The sequence below is a fragment of the Cimex lectularius genome, unplaced genomic scaffold (genome assembly GCF_000648675.2).
Source record: "Cimex lectularius strain Harlan isolate CLEC.00 unplaced genomic scaffold, Clec_2.1 scaffold89, whole genome shotgun sequence".
NCBI lineage: Eukaryota > Metazoa > Arthropoda > Insecta > Hemiptera > Cimicidae > Cimex > Cimex lectularius.
This window is the reverse complement of record NW_019392722.1, coordinates 1,639,230-1,647,026: the sequence shown is the minus strand read 5'-3', so window position 1 is coordinate 1,647,026 and position 7,797 is coordinate 1,639,230. Positions and strand designations below refer to the sequence as shown.

Here is a 7,797-nt window from a genome sequence, read left to right as displayed (position 1 = left end):
AAATTTAATGTTAGACTGGTTGATTATTTCGGTCTAGGGTAAGTTACTAATTATAAATTAAATTTAGTATTAAACTGCTTGATTGTTTTGGTCTTGTGTAACTTACTAATTATAAATTAAATTTAATATTAGACTGCCTGATTATTTTGGTCTAGTGTAAGTTACTAATTAAAAATGAAATTTAATATTAAACTTCTAGTGTAAGTTACTAATTATAAATTAAATTTAATATTAAACTGCTTGATTATTTTGGTCTAATGTAAGTTACTAATTGTAAATTAAATTTAGTATGAAACTGCTTGATTATTTTGGTCTAATGTAAGTTACTAATTATAAATTAAATTTAATATTAAACCTCTAGTGTAAGTTACTAATTATAAATTAAATTTACTATTAAATTGCTTGATTGTTTTGGTCTAGTGTAAGTTCCTAATTAAAAATTAAATTTAATATTAAACTTCTAGTGTAAGTTACTAATTATGAATTAAATTTAATATCAGACTGCTTGATTATTTTGGTCTAGTGTAAGTTGCTAATTATAAATTAAATTTAATATTAAACTGCCTAATTATTTTGGTCTAATATAACTTACTAATTATAAATTAAATTTAGTATTAATCTGCCTGATCATTAGTAACTTACTAAATAACTATAAATGTTGGATGTATGGTTCAAACGACTAAGCCTACTTACATTTTCATCAAGCAGTCTGAGTGTTTTAATGTGTATGTTTGTGTGTTCGGTCTTGTGTTGTATCTCCTCGGTAAAGTTGAACGGCACAAACACTTGTTTTCCCCAAAGTTTGTTTACATCAAAGAACAATTACCCGGATCTAACGCATCGTCGGCCTCAATTATCCGATTATACGTCTCGGGGAAAAAACACCGTCCGACGTGAGACGCACCTGGGAAAAAACACGGCTGACGCAGTGGACAATTTGCGAGCTCGCGGTACCCGATGAACGAGAGGACAAAGGAAGAATGTGGGGGATCGCGGCCCCCTCCAGGAGACGGCTATATAAGCCTGGAGGCCGCATGGCACTGCACAGTCCGACTCAGTTCGTCAGTGACACATAATCTACAACTATATCAAAATGTTCCCGAATCCGTTCGACAGGAAGCACTCCACCATCCGCCAAGTGATCGATAAAATCCTCAGGCCGGAATCGAACAACCACCAACGGAGAAGCTCCGTCTTCTCCTCTGGAGGCTTCAGGTCCAAAGTCATCAAAGCTTGACTTACGAAGATACTCGACATCGTCGTTTTTATTATTATTATAATGGTGAGTATCGACTCGTGGTGACACTTGTGCTTCTCCTTAGTGATTTTCCTTACTCTGAAACTAATAGTGAATTTTGTTCCTTTTCTGTGCAGTTGTGGTAAATAACCAAAGAAACACGAGGAGCAAAGAGAGAAAGACTGGGCTTGTATTCTATTAGCCGGTGAGTACTTTTCTTTAATCAACATTATCACACAAATAACAACAAACAAACATATAAAATATTTTCTTGATAAATAAACACAAATAAAACAAAAATATAATAAACATACTGACTTTTATCACGTTTTCTGAGAGTTGTGACGAAATAAACTTGTCAAACGATTATTTTGATAAAAAATCATATTTAAATCAATCTCTTAATCACATCATCACACGTCTAAGGACAATCTTCAGAGGACTAATTTTCCGAATTTTTCTTTTTTTGCAGACTGACCCGACAAAACGTGTCGCCAGGCCGATCTAGGCTGACTGCAGTATTTTGTCCGAAAACATCTTAGCTACGAGATGAAGGACAACCCCGAAACTAGTTTCTAGACGACTATTTATTTGTTTTTATACGTTATATTTATTTAATAAAAAAAATATCGATTTATATTGTTTTGATTTTTTTCTCCTCCTGCACCATCAGTTTTTAAGCCAAATTGGCAAAAGTCAAAATTGCAAAATTATAACAACAAAAAACAATCCAAACGATTTTAATCGCATAATCTCTAAACAGAACTGCGCCAATCCTATTACCATAAGTGGAGGAAAAGAGTAGAACGAACAGGAAAAAACAGATTGTTGAAAATTTCGACTTTGCGTCAGGCAATACCTTGAACTTGAATTGTTTTGAGTCGTTGCGCTTACAAGACCGGCGAAACGTAATCACCTTTGGCTATTTTCGAATTTGAAAAAAAAATGGGTCAGCAATGGCAATTGCTATGACGTTATCTTAAAAATATAGGTCTCACCTTGTGTCTGTTTTTGGTTTTATTTTTGTTTATTATATACGATAAAAGTTAGTTATGACACCTTAGCGGAATGCAATAAAAAACATAAAAAATATATTCATAACTATAAGAGAACTTATTTATCCAAAGGGTCATTCGCCTGTAAACAAGAAGTGTTAAAAAGAAAACAAATCTGTTTAATAATTAAGGACTGTTTTTATTGGAGTAAAACAAATACAAAACAATTGATAAGTTGTGCTTTCATCTCCAGTGTTGCAAATTAATCTGGACAACCGTATATTTACAAGAAGATCGGTTCATTCGGGTGGTTGACTTAATAACAATGATTCACAACTTCATTCATTATTGGTGATGCGGTAAAATTTGATATTTTTGAACCGGGACGTGCCTTGTAACCCTAGGAACTATTTCCTGATATAGGGATTTCAGATTAGTACATATGCCAAAAAAACTCACAGAGAGAGAGAGAGAGAGAGAGAGAGAGAGAGAGAGATTGATATCGCCTTATTTACATAATCTCTCAAGATTTGGTCTCGAGGACCACTCTTACATCTAGAAATAGAGAAAGAGAGAGAAAGAAAGAGAGAGAGAGAGGAGACATGCAGACACACACTAACAGCATCATAACATTATAGGTAGATAGGTTGATAAATAAAAAATAGATAGGTAGATAGATAAAGAGGGAGAAGGAGAGAGAGAGAGCGAAAGGATATGAAATAGCTGAGCACAGAGAAAATAATTACAGAAACAGAAAGATAAAAGTAGGGAAGAATGACAGATAGATAGGAGAAATAGAATATAAGATTTAGATGGCTAGAAATAAGTAAATAAATAGATAAAAGGAGGAGAGAAAGAGAGATAGAGAGAGAGAGAGAAACAAACAGAAAGCAGATATAGAGGTTGAAATAGTTTTTATAGGCAGATATCTAAGAGGGAGTGTGAGAACTGTGAAGGCAGAGAGAGAGAGCGATAGGGAAGAAGAAAAATAAGAGGAGAGAGAGAGAGAGTGTGAGAAGCAAATAAAGAGGTTTATATAGTCGATATAGGGAGATATCTAATAAAGGGGAACTGTTAGTGAGAGAAGTGTAAATAGAGCGAGAGAGAGAGAGAGAGAGAGAGTTAGTGTGTGTGTGTGTGTGTGTGTGTGTGTGTGTGTGTGTGTGTGTGTGTGTGTGTGTGTGTGTGTGAGAGAGAGAGAGAGAAAGAGAGAGAGAGGAGCAGATAGAGAGGTTCATATAGTTGATATGGGCAGTAAAGAGTGTGAGAATAAGAAAGCGAGAGAGAGAGAGAGAGAGAGAGAGAGAGAGAGAGAGAAATAGACAGACATAGGGAGAGTAAGAGAAAGAGAAAGAGAGAGAAATAGATAGACAGAGGGAGAGAGAGAGAAATAGGGGGGAGAGAGAGAGAGAGAGAGAGAGAGAGAGAGAGAGAGAGAGTGAGTGAGTGATAGAATGTGAGATATAATGAAACATGTAAAGACAAGAAGTGAAAAGTAAAGCCCTTAATAAAGTAGAGAAAATATATAAATAAATGGATCGATAGTAGAAACAGTAAAGAGTGTGAGAATAAGATCGAGAGAGAGAGAGAGAGAAATAGACATACAGAGAGAGGGGGGAGAGAGAGTGAGAGAGAAACAGACAAACAGAGAAAGAGAAAGAATGTGAAACAAGGAAAAGAGATATAAAATGAATAATGTACTAAGAAAGAAAGGGAGAGGAAAGATATGACAATCAAGACATAGGCAGACGAATTTGTCTAGGAAAAGGTTGAGATAGGACAGATTGATAGATAAAAATTCTAAGGTGAGTTAAATGGAAAACGAAAACGTATAAAGGAACATAAACGGAATTAAAGAGAGGTAGGAAAGGCAATATGTATCAGAGTGCCTTGATAGACGGGAAATTTGGAAAGACGAATCTGAATAGAGAACGGTCGTGAGAGAGAGAGATAGACAAAAAGGGTCTCTGATCTTTCAGGGAGAGATAAATGTAATTATGCGGACTGGAACAACACAAAACGTGTATTTTATCGCCAAATTAAAACCATATGTGAATGTTTTAGTGTTTTTTTTACAGTAAACTCTAAAGCCGTTTGATAATTTTTGGGTCCGTCTATTCTCGCTTTGTGTCTCTTAGATTTAATCCCTAGGCTCCAAAGCAGTCAGGCGATTTTATATAGTTTTTACATTTATCCGTCTAATTGACCATTATTCGTAACTGGTTAAAATTTAAATTTAGACCGAAGATTTGCATTAAGGCCATTTTGTGATAATTAACCCAAAACTAATAAATCTTAGTTTTTAAATTTTTGCGACAAAATTAAGCCCTATTTAAACTTTAATCAAAGATCATATTGTCACAGAAAATATAGCTTTTTTTTCTCATTGTCTCGATCCTTGCGAATATCTTTCTAATTCTTATCTTTTAAGATGATTCGGGATAATTTAGGTCAAGATCGAGTGGAAATGGTGCACAACGTGAAGGCTAATGACAACCATCCATCCATGTGATAATAGACCTATTTTCGATTTTTAATAATACTGTCCAATTCCTGTATTTTTATATCTGACGAAAACAATTTTGATATGGGAATCGAGAATACAGGACAAGAACAAATATTTGCCTGTTGTTTTCCAGGACGAAAATAAATCGGTCAATATTTTGATTTATCCTTCATTTGACAAATATCTTTGTTCGTTCGTTTTATAAAAACAATATTTATATTTAATTTTAAACTCCGGATACGATAAAGATATCCAATTACTAAAACCTTAACCCCTACGATCGTGTCAATTTCTTCGGACCGAAATAAAACTAGAATTTTATTTATATTTTAATTAGTCAGTCTACATAATCAACTTAACTAATTAAATAATAAAGTGTAAATCAGGCTAAAATAAATTTATTCTTTATATCAAGGAGTCATACTTTACTGGTAGAGAGGAAAAAATTGCTTTACTAAAACTTGGTTGTGTTATCCCATCATATTCAACAAACAGCATAAAAAATAAATAAATTTTATTTTTATTTTAGTTAGTCAGTCTACTTAATCAACTGAACTAATTAAATAATAAAGTGTAAATCAGGCTAAAATAAATTTATTCTTTATATTAAGGAAGCATACGTTATTGGTAGAGAGGAAAAATTTGCTTTACTAAAACTTCGGTGTGTTATCCCATCATATTTAACAAACAGCATAAAAAATAAATAAATTGTATTTATATTTTAGTTAGTCAGTCTAGTTAATCAACTTAACTAATTAAATAATAAAGTGTAAATCAGACTAAAATAAATTTATTCTTTATATCAAGGAGGCATACTTTTTTTTTAGAGAGGAAAAATTGCTTTACTAAAACTTGGGTGTGTTTTGTTGTTTTGTTAACAAACAGCATAAAAAATAAATAAATTTTATTTATATTTTACTTAGGAAGTCTACTTAATCAATATAACCAATTAAATAATAAAGTGTAAATCAGGCATAAATAATAATAACGGCTCCAAACACTGGGACAATAGGTCCAATTTTGGGTCATCGCCTCAATCGCCTATAGCCTATTATTTACTCTGATGGATATCGAGGAAATTGCTGCTGCAGCTCTTTGACTAGGGTGTATAATTGCTATTTAGTATAGTGAGACGCTTCCAAAGCCAGTGATCTCTAACAACAACTCCAACTTGTCCAATATGGGCCACTGAAGGTCATGCTCCTGCTATACAGTTTGGGCCGTTGTGAAGAGGGGCCAAAACACATCAAAGATGGCCAATATGCTTGACCAAAGTGCACAGTAGGTTTGTTGTTTTAACCAAGTTTCTGTGAATAACATAAGGAACCGGACAAGTAAGCAACTATAAGATCATTGACGCTATGCTGGCCCAGTCTTGGGGCAAGGGTTGGACGGCCAAGTGTGTGGAGTCAAGCCCATGGCCAGCGTGGCATGGTGCTCATCTTAGTGAGTAATGCATTGGTCTGTCATGATCCATAGCGATGAGGAGCCATATTACAACGGTAGGACGCTATTTCAGATAGTGCTCCGTTAAATCTGCTCATGCACACTTCAATCAATTTCAATTCAACATTCTTATGGCGAGTATTTAGTGACTGTTAATTAATGATTATTTAGGAGGACGATGAGTGTGGATGGACTGGAAAACAAAGCAAGCTACGAAATACTGTGCACGGAAGGAGGGGTAGAGCCAGGAAGTTGGAAATACAACCCCGACACCCGGGACCAGTTTGGGAAATGTGAGGCTGCCAGGTTTTGGTCAAAGACTACTAGGTTTTTAACCGAGGAGCAGAAGGGAATGGGATGGTTATTTAACATGAGAGATCGGAAGGAAATTGAGGAGTTGCCTGGGCCCAATAATTATGGCGGTGGATTTAGACGGATTGAGGCCTAGGGAATTTAGGTCATTTTGGATCTTGAGAATGGCCGAGTGAAGACCGGAAGGGTGGAAAGATATTTGGGAGTCATCGGCATATAGGTGGTAGTTACAGGACTGGATGGAGCCGGGCAGGTCGTTAATATAAATGGAAAAAAGGAAAGGAGAGATGCCAGAGCATTGCGGCACCCCTGATTTTAATGCGAGGAAGTAGGAAGGCCATTGGGAACAGAGATAGCTTGATGGCGATTGGTAAGGTAGGTTATAGGTTAACATTGACAAAGATAAACACAACATCAATTACAAAACAGTGACATATAAACTCAGTCGCACCTACGCTAATATCATAAATAAAATTCATTATCAATAATATACGCAAAACATATAAAACATTACACTCCACACATCAGACAATTTCTACATAGTCTAAATTCCCAACAATTTACCTCTTCATTCCCTAACAATTCCCTTTATTATAATTCTGAACGGCTAACCAGGCTCGAACGACAAACCCCCTTTTTTTCATTGTCGATTCCTTTCACCAGAAAGAAGCCAACTCCTCATAGAAAAATGCATTTCTATCCCTACTTCCTCCCCACTCTTTCAAAATCAAACATACATATATATAAAATCATGTCTCTCTAATAATCCCAACACGAAACCGTGACACATATACACAGAAAATGCACACTTTGAGTGAGTACAAATACTTTGAATAAACCTAAAATTTCCATTTGTGTTGATTTTCACTTCTTACATGTATTTCTATAATTTAAACAATGTTTGTAAATCTCAGGCCCTGATGATGATCTAAATAAAGATCGAAACGTAGAACGATAAAGAAAAAGTTTTTCTAAACCTACATAACACAAGACCGCATCTCTCCTGATCTCCAAATGTTGAATAATACATTATAGTAAAGTCGTTATAGTAATACTCTAGTGCAAAACAACATAAATGTTTAGAAAACACAGTTTAGTTGAAAAGGCATCCTCTTGATAGCTGTAATTAGGGAAATACCGTTTCGAATAATTTGATAGTGTTTCGTACATTCCGGTGGAAATAATATTTGGTGCGTCGTGTGTGTTTGTCAAATTAGAATTCCAAACAATTTTATAGTTTAAAAACAAGTCTCACCCATTTGGAGATGGAGTGAGCGATTAAACTATCAGGATTTCTTTAA

The 7,797-nt window shown here is 34.8% G+C and overlaps 1 long non-coding RNA gene across 1 annotated transcript; it reads left to right on the top strand.

The window, feature by feature from the left end:
• Positions 1-1,029: 1,029 nt before the first annotated feature.
• On the top strand, positions 1,030-1,874 carry LOC106674013. The gene is made up of 3 exons (XR_001341446.2): positions 1,030-1,282; positions 1,375-1,442; positions 1,710-1,874. It is a non-coding gene; the product is annotated as an uncharacterized LOC106674013 (long non-coding RNA).
• The last annotated feature ends 5,923 nt before the right edge of the window (positions 1,875-7,797 follow it).